At 38.9% G+C, this 9,740-nt stretch overlaps 1 long non-coding RNA gene across 2 annotated transcripts in view; it reads right to left on the bottom strand.

Annotated features, from left to right (window-relative positions):
* Positions 1-1,381: 1,381 nt before the first annotated feature.
* Positions 1,382-9,740, bottom strand: part of LOC108527803 (uncharacterized) — a 17,288-nt gene continuing 8,929 nt past the window's right edge. The window contains exons 1-3 of one of the 2 annotated variants that reach the window (XR_001884932.1): positions 4,041-4,124; positions 3,323-3,372; positions 1,382-1,526 (exon numbers count right to left, since the gene is read on the bottom strand). This is a non-coding gene — a long non-coding RNA (uncharacterized LOC108527803). Of the gene's footprint in view, positions 1,527-3,322; positions 3,373-4,040; positions 4,125-9,740 lie in introns of those variants that run through there. The other variant, XR_001884933.1, reaches the window with a different exon arrangement.

Genomic DNA, 9,740 nt, shown 5'->3' with positions numbered 1-9,740 from the left:
ATTACTGAGTACTCAGTTTCTAGAACAGGGTGTTACTCAAGGAAGTGTTGGCCATTTTCAACCCAGTTCCAGGGCCCTGTCTCAGAGATTTTTTTCTCACTTAGGGAATAAGCAGGGCTTTAGAAAGATAATTTCTTCTCCATTTCCAAGTGTACTGACTTCATTTGAAAGAGTTTGGGAAAATAGATTTGACCTGATAGTAGAAACAATTAGCAAACTTGAAGATAAATCTATTGAGATTATGCAAGCTGACAAATAGCACAAAGAATCTAAAAAATAAACAGAGCCTCAGAAAAGTGTGGTAAATCATCAAGCACACCAACATACATGTAATAAAAGTACCAGAAGGAGAGGAGAGAAAATAGAAACAAACAAAAAATATCTTTTAAAAACAATGGCAAAAATATTCCCAAATTTATTGAAAGACACTAATTCACACATCCTGGAGGCTCAACAAACTCCAAGTAGGATAAACACAAAGAGATCACAAACAGGCACATCAAAGTAAAAATACTAAAAGTCAAATACAAGGAGAAAAATCTTGAAAGCAGCAATAGAAAAATAACCCATAATGAAAAAAAATCCTAATAAAATTAGCAGCTAGTTTCTCAGCAGAAACAATGGAAGCCAGAAGGCAGAGGGATAATATTGTAGCAGGACAAGTAGCAGACAAAACTCCTCAGACACCGAGTTAGAGAAGGAAGGGGTTTATTCAGCCGGGGGCATCAGCAAGACTTCAGTCTCAAGAGCTGAGCTCTCTGAGTGAGCAATTCCTGTCCCCTTTAAGGGCTCACAACTCTAAGGGGGTGCATATGAGAGGGTCGTGATTGATTGAGCAAGCAGTGGGTACGTGACTGGGGGCTGCATGCACTGGTAATTGGATCGGAACAAAACAAGATAGGGATTTTCACAGTGTATTCCTATACAATGTCTGTAACCTATAGATAACAGAACTAGTTAGGTCAGGGGTCGATCTTTAACTACCAAGCCCAGGGTGTGGCGCCAGGCTGTCTGCCTGTGGATTTCATTTCTGCCTTTTAGTTTTGACTTCTTCTTTCTTTGGAGGCAGAAATTAGGCATAAGACAATATGAAGGGTGGTCTCTTCCCTCAATATATTCAAAATACTTACAGACAATGACTATCAACCAAGAATCATGTATCCATGAAAACTGTTTTTCAAAACTTAGCAAGACTTTGAAGATAAACAAAAACTGAGATAACTTGTTTCTAGCAGGCCAACATGAAAGATATGAAAGAAATATCTTTATGCTGAAAGCAAATGACCTGAGATAGTACGTCATATACACACACACAAATAAACAGCATCAATAACATTATTGTGATGGTTAAATTTATGTGTCAATTTAACTGGATCACAGGGTGAACAGATTAAACATTATTTTTTCATATGTTTCTGAAGGTGTTTTCTTATCACATTAGAATCTGAATATGCGAACTAAAAACGGTAGATTGTTCTCTCCAATGTGGATTGGCTTCATCTGTTGAGGGCTTCATCTGTTGAGGGCTTGAATAGAAAAAAGGCAGAGGAATGGAGGACACATCTGTTATGCCTGATTGCTGAGCTAGGAAAACAGTCTTCTGACTGAGTGTTAAATATGAATTCTAAATGCCTCTGCAAAGAATTAATATGTCACTATGTTCAATTCTATGCCTTCTATTTTTAAACTTAACTTTCTTCTAAAGCAACATTTTCCAATTACCTACTCCACCCTGACTCATTCTCCACCCTCATTCTCTGCCTTGATTCATTCCAATTACCTGCTCCATCCTGACTCATTCTCCACCCAGACTCATTCTCCACCCTGACTCATTACAATTACCTACTCCACCCTGACTCATTACAATTACCTACTCCACCCTGACTCATTACAATTACCTACTCCACCCTGACTCACACTCCACCTTGACTCATTCCGATTAACTACTCCACCCTGACTCATTCTCCACCCTGATTCATTACAGTTACCTACTCCACCCTATCTCATTCTCCAATTTGACTCATTCTCCACCCTGATTCATTCTCTACCCTGACTCATTCTCCACCCTGATTTTCCACCCTGACTCATTATAATTACCTACTCCACCCTGACTCATTCTCTACCCTGACTCATTACAATTACGTACTCCACCCTGACTCATTCTCCACCCTGACTGATTCTCCACCCTGACTCATTACAATTACCTACTCCACCATGACTCATTCTACACCTTGACTCGTTCTCCACCCTGACTCATTCTCCATCTTGACTCATTACAATTACCTACTCCACCCTGACTAATTCTCCACCTTGACTTATTTCGATTACCTACTCCACCCTGGCTCACACTTCACCTTGACTCATTCTGATTAACTAGTCCACCCTGTCTCACTCTCCACGTTGACTCATTCTCCACCCTGATTCATTCTCCACCCTGACTATTCTCCACCTTGACTCATACTCCACCCTGACTCATTCCGATTACCTGCTCCACCCTCATTCTCCATCCAGACTCATTCTCCACCCTGACTCATTCTCCACTTTGACTCATTCCGATTACCTGCTCCACCATGACTCATTCTCCACCCTGACTCATTCTCCATCTTGACTCATTCTAATTACCTGCTCCACCCTGACTCACACTCCACCTTGACTCATTCTGATTACCTACTCCACCCTGACTCATTCTCCACCCTGACTCATTCTCCACCCTGACTCATTCTCCACTTTGACTCATTCCGATTACCTATTGCACCCTGACTCATTCTCCACCCTGACTCATTCTCCACCCTGACTCATTCTCCACCCTGACTCATTCTCCATGCTGACTCATTACAATTACCTACTCCACCCTGACTCATTCTCCACCTTGATTAACTCTCCACCCTGACTCATTACAATTACCTACTCCACCCTGATTCATTCTCCACCCTGACTCATTCTGATTACCTACTCCACCCTGATTCATTCTCCACCTCAACTCAATTACCTGCTCCACCCTGACTCATTCTCCACCTTGACTCATTCTCCACCCTGACTCATTCTCCACCTTGACTCGTTCTCCATCCTGACTCATTATCCACCCTGATTCATTCCAATATCCTACTCCACCCTGACATATTCCAATTCATTTTCCACCCTGACTTATTTCATAACCATTTTTTCCCACCAAACCGCTCACCCCGTCACTCTTTTAATTAGTTAATTGGAATTAGTTTAGCCTGTGCAGTCTAACCCTAGTCAACAAGGGAATGACTCAGCAGTAGGGACCACATATGTCAGGAATAAGAACCCCTCGTCCCTTGTCCAGGTGGATGCTCACCATTGCTCCAACTGTAACGGTGCAGCCTTCTTTAGAAGTGCCTTGCCTTGCTGAGAATTAAAAAAAAAAAATTATATTTGAGTGCTATTCCTTTTGCAGCATCAAAACTTTATGTATAACACTGATGACTTACGTAGAACATTGTCTACCCTGATTCTTAGTACATCAGACTCGGACTGAACTACACCACCAGATATCCTGGGTCTCCAGCTGGTAGACAACAGATAATTTTACTTTTCAGCCTCCATAATTATATAAGTCAATTTCTCTTGTTGCTTTATTTTCTATTTATCTGCAGAACCTCAAAATTCAATTCAAATTTTAGTACCACCCCAGCACCTCTCTTTGTTTCTAGTCCTGTAACTATACTCAAGTCTCAGCAGGCTCCTAAGGGTGAGATACAAAATATGTGAGGAACATGTGTGGAAATGAATACTGAGAGTATGGGATAATCATAAAAGAAAACGTAAAGTTGGTTCAGACCAAATTTATTGATATGGGCTCACTAAGCAAACATTCTGCATTTAATTTCGTAGCTCAGGGAGGAAGAAAATGCACTCATAGTTTGTGTGAGTGGTTGGCTGAAACTGTGATAGAAAGGTAGCCCACAGTGAACAAACCAGAAATGCTACATCTGCCTTTATTTAATGGAGGAAGAGATTCAAAGGCTTAAAGAAATGAAATGTTAGAGTAGATTTGTCATTTAAGACCCACTCACCTACATGGGAGAGTCCAGAAGGCATTCTTGTCACCAATAATTTGTGAGAATTAAATTTGTGACAGGAGCCCCAGCATTTTTGAAGAGCTCTGTGATCACTCTGCTCTATAGGTCAGGTCTTTCAGTGGGAACTGCAGCCACTCAATTGGAAAATCTAAATGCAAAGTAAGTAATCGTGTCCTGGGGCAGCAGGGGCCAGGTGGCAGAACTGGCCAAGTGGTTACACTTAACTGCCAAAAGCAGGGTAGGTGCAATTACCATAATTGACAGCATAGCTAAAGCAGCAACTGATTGACACAGACACATGGCATTGGCTAGTTAATCATGCTATTCCTAGAAGTTAAATAGATAGGAAGCCTACTAAATTCTCAGTTGATCTGTGTAAGTAGAAAAGCCTAAGCAAGTAAACAAAAGTCTAGCCTGAATCATAAAAACAGAGAGTCATGTTCTCTCCATTAATTTCCAGATATGAGCCAGTTTATAGATCCAGAAACCCTTGAATTAAAAGAAAGCTGGGTCCTTTGAGGAAGGACCATGGAACACTACTGAAAATTTAAACTGTTAATCTCTCTCCCAGTCATTTCCAGAAGGACCTATAGTCTCATCAGAGTAACTGTGAACTGGAAAAATTGAAATAATTAAACATTTCTGGAACTACTGGATGCAGACTCTGAATTGACACTAATTCCAGGACACAAAAATCATCATTGTGACCTGCTAGTCATAGAATGGGCTTAATGAAAGTCAGATGATTAATGGAGGTTTAACTAGAGTCTATCTTACAGTGGACCTAGTCAGTCCAGAACCCATTCTGTGGTTATTTCCCCAGTTCTAGAATGAATAATTGGCATAGATGTACTCAGCAGTAGACAGAATCTCTACAGTGAATCTCTTACCTGTAGAATGAGGGCTATTATAGTGGGAAAAGCAACTGGAGGCCATTAAAATGGTCTCTACCCAAAGAAATAGTAAACCAAAAGCAATACTGCATTCCTGGAGGACTTGCAGAGATTAGTGCCACCATCAAGGATTTGAAGGAGGCAGCGGTGATGATTTCCACCATAACATCATTCAAATCACCTATTTAGCCTGTTTGGAAAACAGATGGATCTTGGAGAATAACAATGGATTATCGTAAGGTTAACCAGGTGTTGACTCCAATTACAACTGCACTATCAAATTTTCATTGCCTGGGCAAATTAATATATCCTTTGTTACCTGTATTAATCTAGAAAATGTCCTTTTCTCCATGCCTATTGATAAGGATAAGGCCTACCAAAATGAGTTTTGTTTCAGCTAGCAAGGCCAACAATACATTTTCACAGTTCTACCTTATGCGGATATCAACTCTCCAGCCCTAAGTCATAATTTAGTTCACAGGATTCTTGATTGCCTTTCCTTTCCACAAAGTATCACACTAGTCTATTACATTAATGACATTATGATGATTAGACCTAGATAGCAAAATGTAGCAACTACTCTAGACATATTGGTAATTCATTTACATGCCAGAATAAAAGAAATAAATCCAGCAAAAGCTCAGGGGACTTCCATCTTAGTGAAATTTCTAGGGATCCAAGTGGTGTGGGGCATGTCGACATATTTCTTTTAAGGTGAATAATTAGTTGTTGCGCCTGGCTCCTTCTAAAGCCAAGATAAAGGCACAATATGTAGTGGGTCTCTTTGGATTTTGGAGGCAACATATTCCTCACCTGGGTATGTTACTCCAGCCCATTTACTAAGTGACTTAAAAAGATGTTAGTTTTGAATAGGGTCCAGACAGGAGAAGGCTCTGCAACAGATTCAGGCTGCTGTGCAAGTGGCTCTGCCTTTTGGGCCATATGGCCCATCTTATTCAGTAGTGCATTAAATGTCAGTGGCAGAAAAAAAAAAAATGCTGTTTGGAGACTTTGGCTGGCTCCTACTGATGAATCACATCACAAATGCTTCAGATTTGGAGCAAAGCTCTGCCATCTTTTAAGACACAGCCCTTAACCTGCTACCATGCTTTAGTAGAGACTGAATTCTTAATATGGGCCACTAAGCTACCATGAGACCTGAGATGCATATCATGACCTGGGAGATATCTGACCCACCAAACCATAAAGTTGAGCTTATATAACAATATTCTATCATCAAATGAAGGTGATATGTACATGCTCAAGCCTGATCAGATCTCTAAAGTATAAGTAAGTTGCATGAAGTGACCCAAATTCTCATGGTCCACACTCCTGCTACAGTACGTTTTCTCTCCCAGTCTGCAATTATGGGCTCGTGGAGAGTTTTCCTCATTGAGTTAATGGAAGAAGAAGAGTTGGGTATGGTTTATAGACGATCCTGCATAATATACAGCCACCATCTGAAAGTGCACAGCTACAGCATTACGGCCCCTTTCTGGGATATCCTTGAAGGGCAGTAGTGAAGAAAAATCCTATCAGTGGGTAAAACTTTAAGCAGAGCACCAGGATGTGCACTTCACTTGGAAGGAAAAATGAGCAGACGTGTGATTAGACCAATTCATTGCCTCTGTCCGATATTTTGCCTCAAAATGCAGGAATTTGGAAGGAAGATAATTGGAAGAGTGTTGGTAAGAAATTTTGAAGAAGAGGTATGTGGATATATCTCTCTAAATGGGCAAAGACTTTGAAGATATTTGTCCCATGTAAATACTTACCAAAGGGTGACTTCAGTAGAGGAAGATTTAAATAATGAAGTGGATAGGTTAACTTATTCTGTTGATACTAGTTGACCTTTTTCCCCAGATATCCTTGTCATTATTCAACAGACTCTTTAACAAAGCGGCCTTGGTGGTAAGGGTGGTGATTATGCATGAGCTTTGCAAAATGGCTTTCTATTCACTAGGGCCAACATGGCTAAAATCAATGCTGATTGATGCTAATTTTAAGGGCCAATTGGACTACTGCTCCACAATGAAGAAAAGGAACAGTATGTCTGGTATATAAAAAATCTTTTAGAATGTCTTTTAGTATTTTCATGCCCTGTGATTAAGGTCAATGGAAAATTACAGTGACCCAGTCCAGGCAGGACTACTAATGGTCCAGATCCTTCAGGAATAAGGTTTTAGGTTATTCCACTAGATAAAAACCATGAGAAGCTGAGGTGCTGCCTGAAGGCAGAGGCAAAACGGTGCTTAGAGGTAAAAGGTAATAATAAATACCAGCTATGATCATGTGACCAATTACAAACTTGAGAATTGTAATTGTCATATTTTGTTATGAATACATTTGTGTGTGTATATTTGATTTGTTTACTTTCTTATGTCCCTATCATGTAACATAAGAATATTAACTTTATATCATGATAAATAAATACTGATAATTTTATATCATAGTATTTAAATCACAGAAAATGGGCAAAGAGAAAACATCACTCAAGGACTTTCCCTCTTTTGAGGTAGGGTTAGTGTATTTTTGATTGTACACAGGACAGTTCTATAACATCAGACAAATTTTTAATCGTATCATCTTTATTTAGAAAGTAAGTATAGTGTAAGAAAATGCATATGGGTGCCAAGCTATTAAAGATTTGACTTGTGATAGTTATATATATTAACTTGACTGGATCCCAGGATGTGCAGATATTAGGCTAAATATTATTTATAGATGTGTCCGTGAAGGTGTTTTTAGATTAGATTAGCATTTGGAGTGGTAATAGTATACTCAGTAGAGCAGTCTCCTCCTTAATTTGCATGGGCATTTATTCAATCCAATGAAGAGCTAAATAGAACAAAAGGTAGAATAAGGAATAATTCAATTCTGCTGTCTGACTACTTGATTGAAACTTAGGTCGTGTACTCTTGGAGTGAGATACACCATTGCTTCCCATAGTTCTCCAGACTCTGGACGTGGACTGAGCTACATCACTGGTTTTCCTAGGTCTCCTGCTTGCAGAGGACAGATTGTAAGACTTTTCAGCCTCATAATCAGGTAAACCAATTCTGAAAAATAAATCATATATTTATATGTACAGGTATCTTAGTGGTTTTGCTTTTCTAGGAAACATTTACTAATACAACAATCTTCAAAAATACTGTGAAAGGAGCTCCACAGATCCCTCTTGTATTTCCCCTATAACAGAAGCTTCCTTCTTCTGGGAGGAGTCAGACTTTTAAACTGTTACAGAAGGAGATTTGTTATGAAGGCCTCAGCTTTTTATTTCCAGGGGAAATGAATATCAGTGACAGATAGAGGGAAGCTAAGTACCAGGAGCTCTTCAGTCCTAATATCTTCTCTCTGTCTTAAGAAAATTTGCATGGTTGTACACTGTGAACTCTCTGTTAGAGAATACAGAAATCTTACCTCTGATTGTAATTTATATGTCATCACTATTACGCAATTTAGGAGTGAAATGGCATGAGAGTCACCTCAATGTAGATAAGTGTTCTACTAAATTTGATTATTTTGTTTGTCCTTCTTGAGATGGTGGAAATGTGGAAAGATTTTCAAAACAATAATTCAACTGTTAAGGGAAGAACCTCCCCAATGTACCTGATTGCTGATAAACCAGTGTGGGTAATATTTGATTATCATTTAGTGTTACCTTGAATTTAATAAAAATTATGCTTTTTTTTGAACTTCAAAAATAAAAAAAGAGAGATAACTGTGGACTTAGTGGTAAGAAGTGATAGATGGATTTGAAGATAAAGGGAAAAAGGAGTCAACGAAGATTCCAATATATTTATCTGCCTACTGTGAGCATAGATTTGTATTAATTCAGATAGTAAACTCAGTGTGTGAAGATAATGTATGGAGAGGATAAAATAAGTTAGGCTTTGGACATGTTCATTTTGAAATGCCCATTTAATATTAAAACGAACATGTTGAGTATGGAATTAAACAAATAAATATAGATTTAAGAGGAGAGTAAGAGGAGAGATCCTTGATAGACATATTAATTTAGGTATCCTCTGAAAATAATCATGTCAATAAGTGTCACAGAGGAGAATACCAAATTAATAAGTGCAGCTTGAAAATACATATGGCCCAAACAACAAGGCCCAGTGTACTCCAGAGCTTAGAAATCAGGGTAATTAAAAGAAAACAACACAGAAGGATGAGAAGTCATGTCAGTGAGAGAAAGACAAAAAAGGTGCTTACACTGTGGAATCCTGGAATTTAAATAAACGACATGTTTAAAGATGCAAGAATTATTAACAGTGTTAAATGGTAATGAGATATTTAGGAAAAACAAGGATTGAGATTTGGCAATTGTATTTACCAACACTTGTGAGACAAATTACAACCTTGATAACAGCAGGGTCAATGGAGTGGCAAGAAAGAAAACGTATTTGAAGTGATAGGAGAGATATTTGACATAGTGAAAATAGATAACTGTTCTCAGGTGTTAACTATGTAATTAAAATAGAGTTCATCGTTATACACAATTTTTGAATTGTTCTAAATGTTGGCCAAAAGTACAGTGGCTCACACCTGTTATCCCAGCATTTGGGAGGCCAAGTCAGGAAGATCACTTGAGGCTAGGCATCCAAGAACAGCCTGGGTAAAATAGTGAGACCCCATCTCAAGAAACAAACAAACAAACAAAAACTAAATAAAAGCAAAACAAAATGAATATATATATATATATTTATTTATTTGAGACGGAGTCTCACTCTGTCGCCCAGACTGGAGTGCAGTGGCCAGATCTCAGCTCACTGCAAGCTCCGCCTCCCGGGTTTAC

Source organism: Rhinopithecus bieti, unplaced genomic scaffold (assembly GCF_001698545.2).
Source record: "Rhinopithecus bieti isolate Rb0 unplaced genomic scaffold, ASM169854v2 scaffold_4964, whole genome shotgun sequence".
Classification (NCBI taxonomy): domain Eukaryota; kingdom Metazoa; phylum Chordata; class Mammalia; order Primates; family Cercopithecidae; genus Rhinopithecus; species Rhinopithecus bieti.
This window is presented reverse-complemented; position numbering and strand designations above follow the sequence as displayed.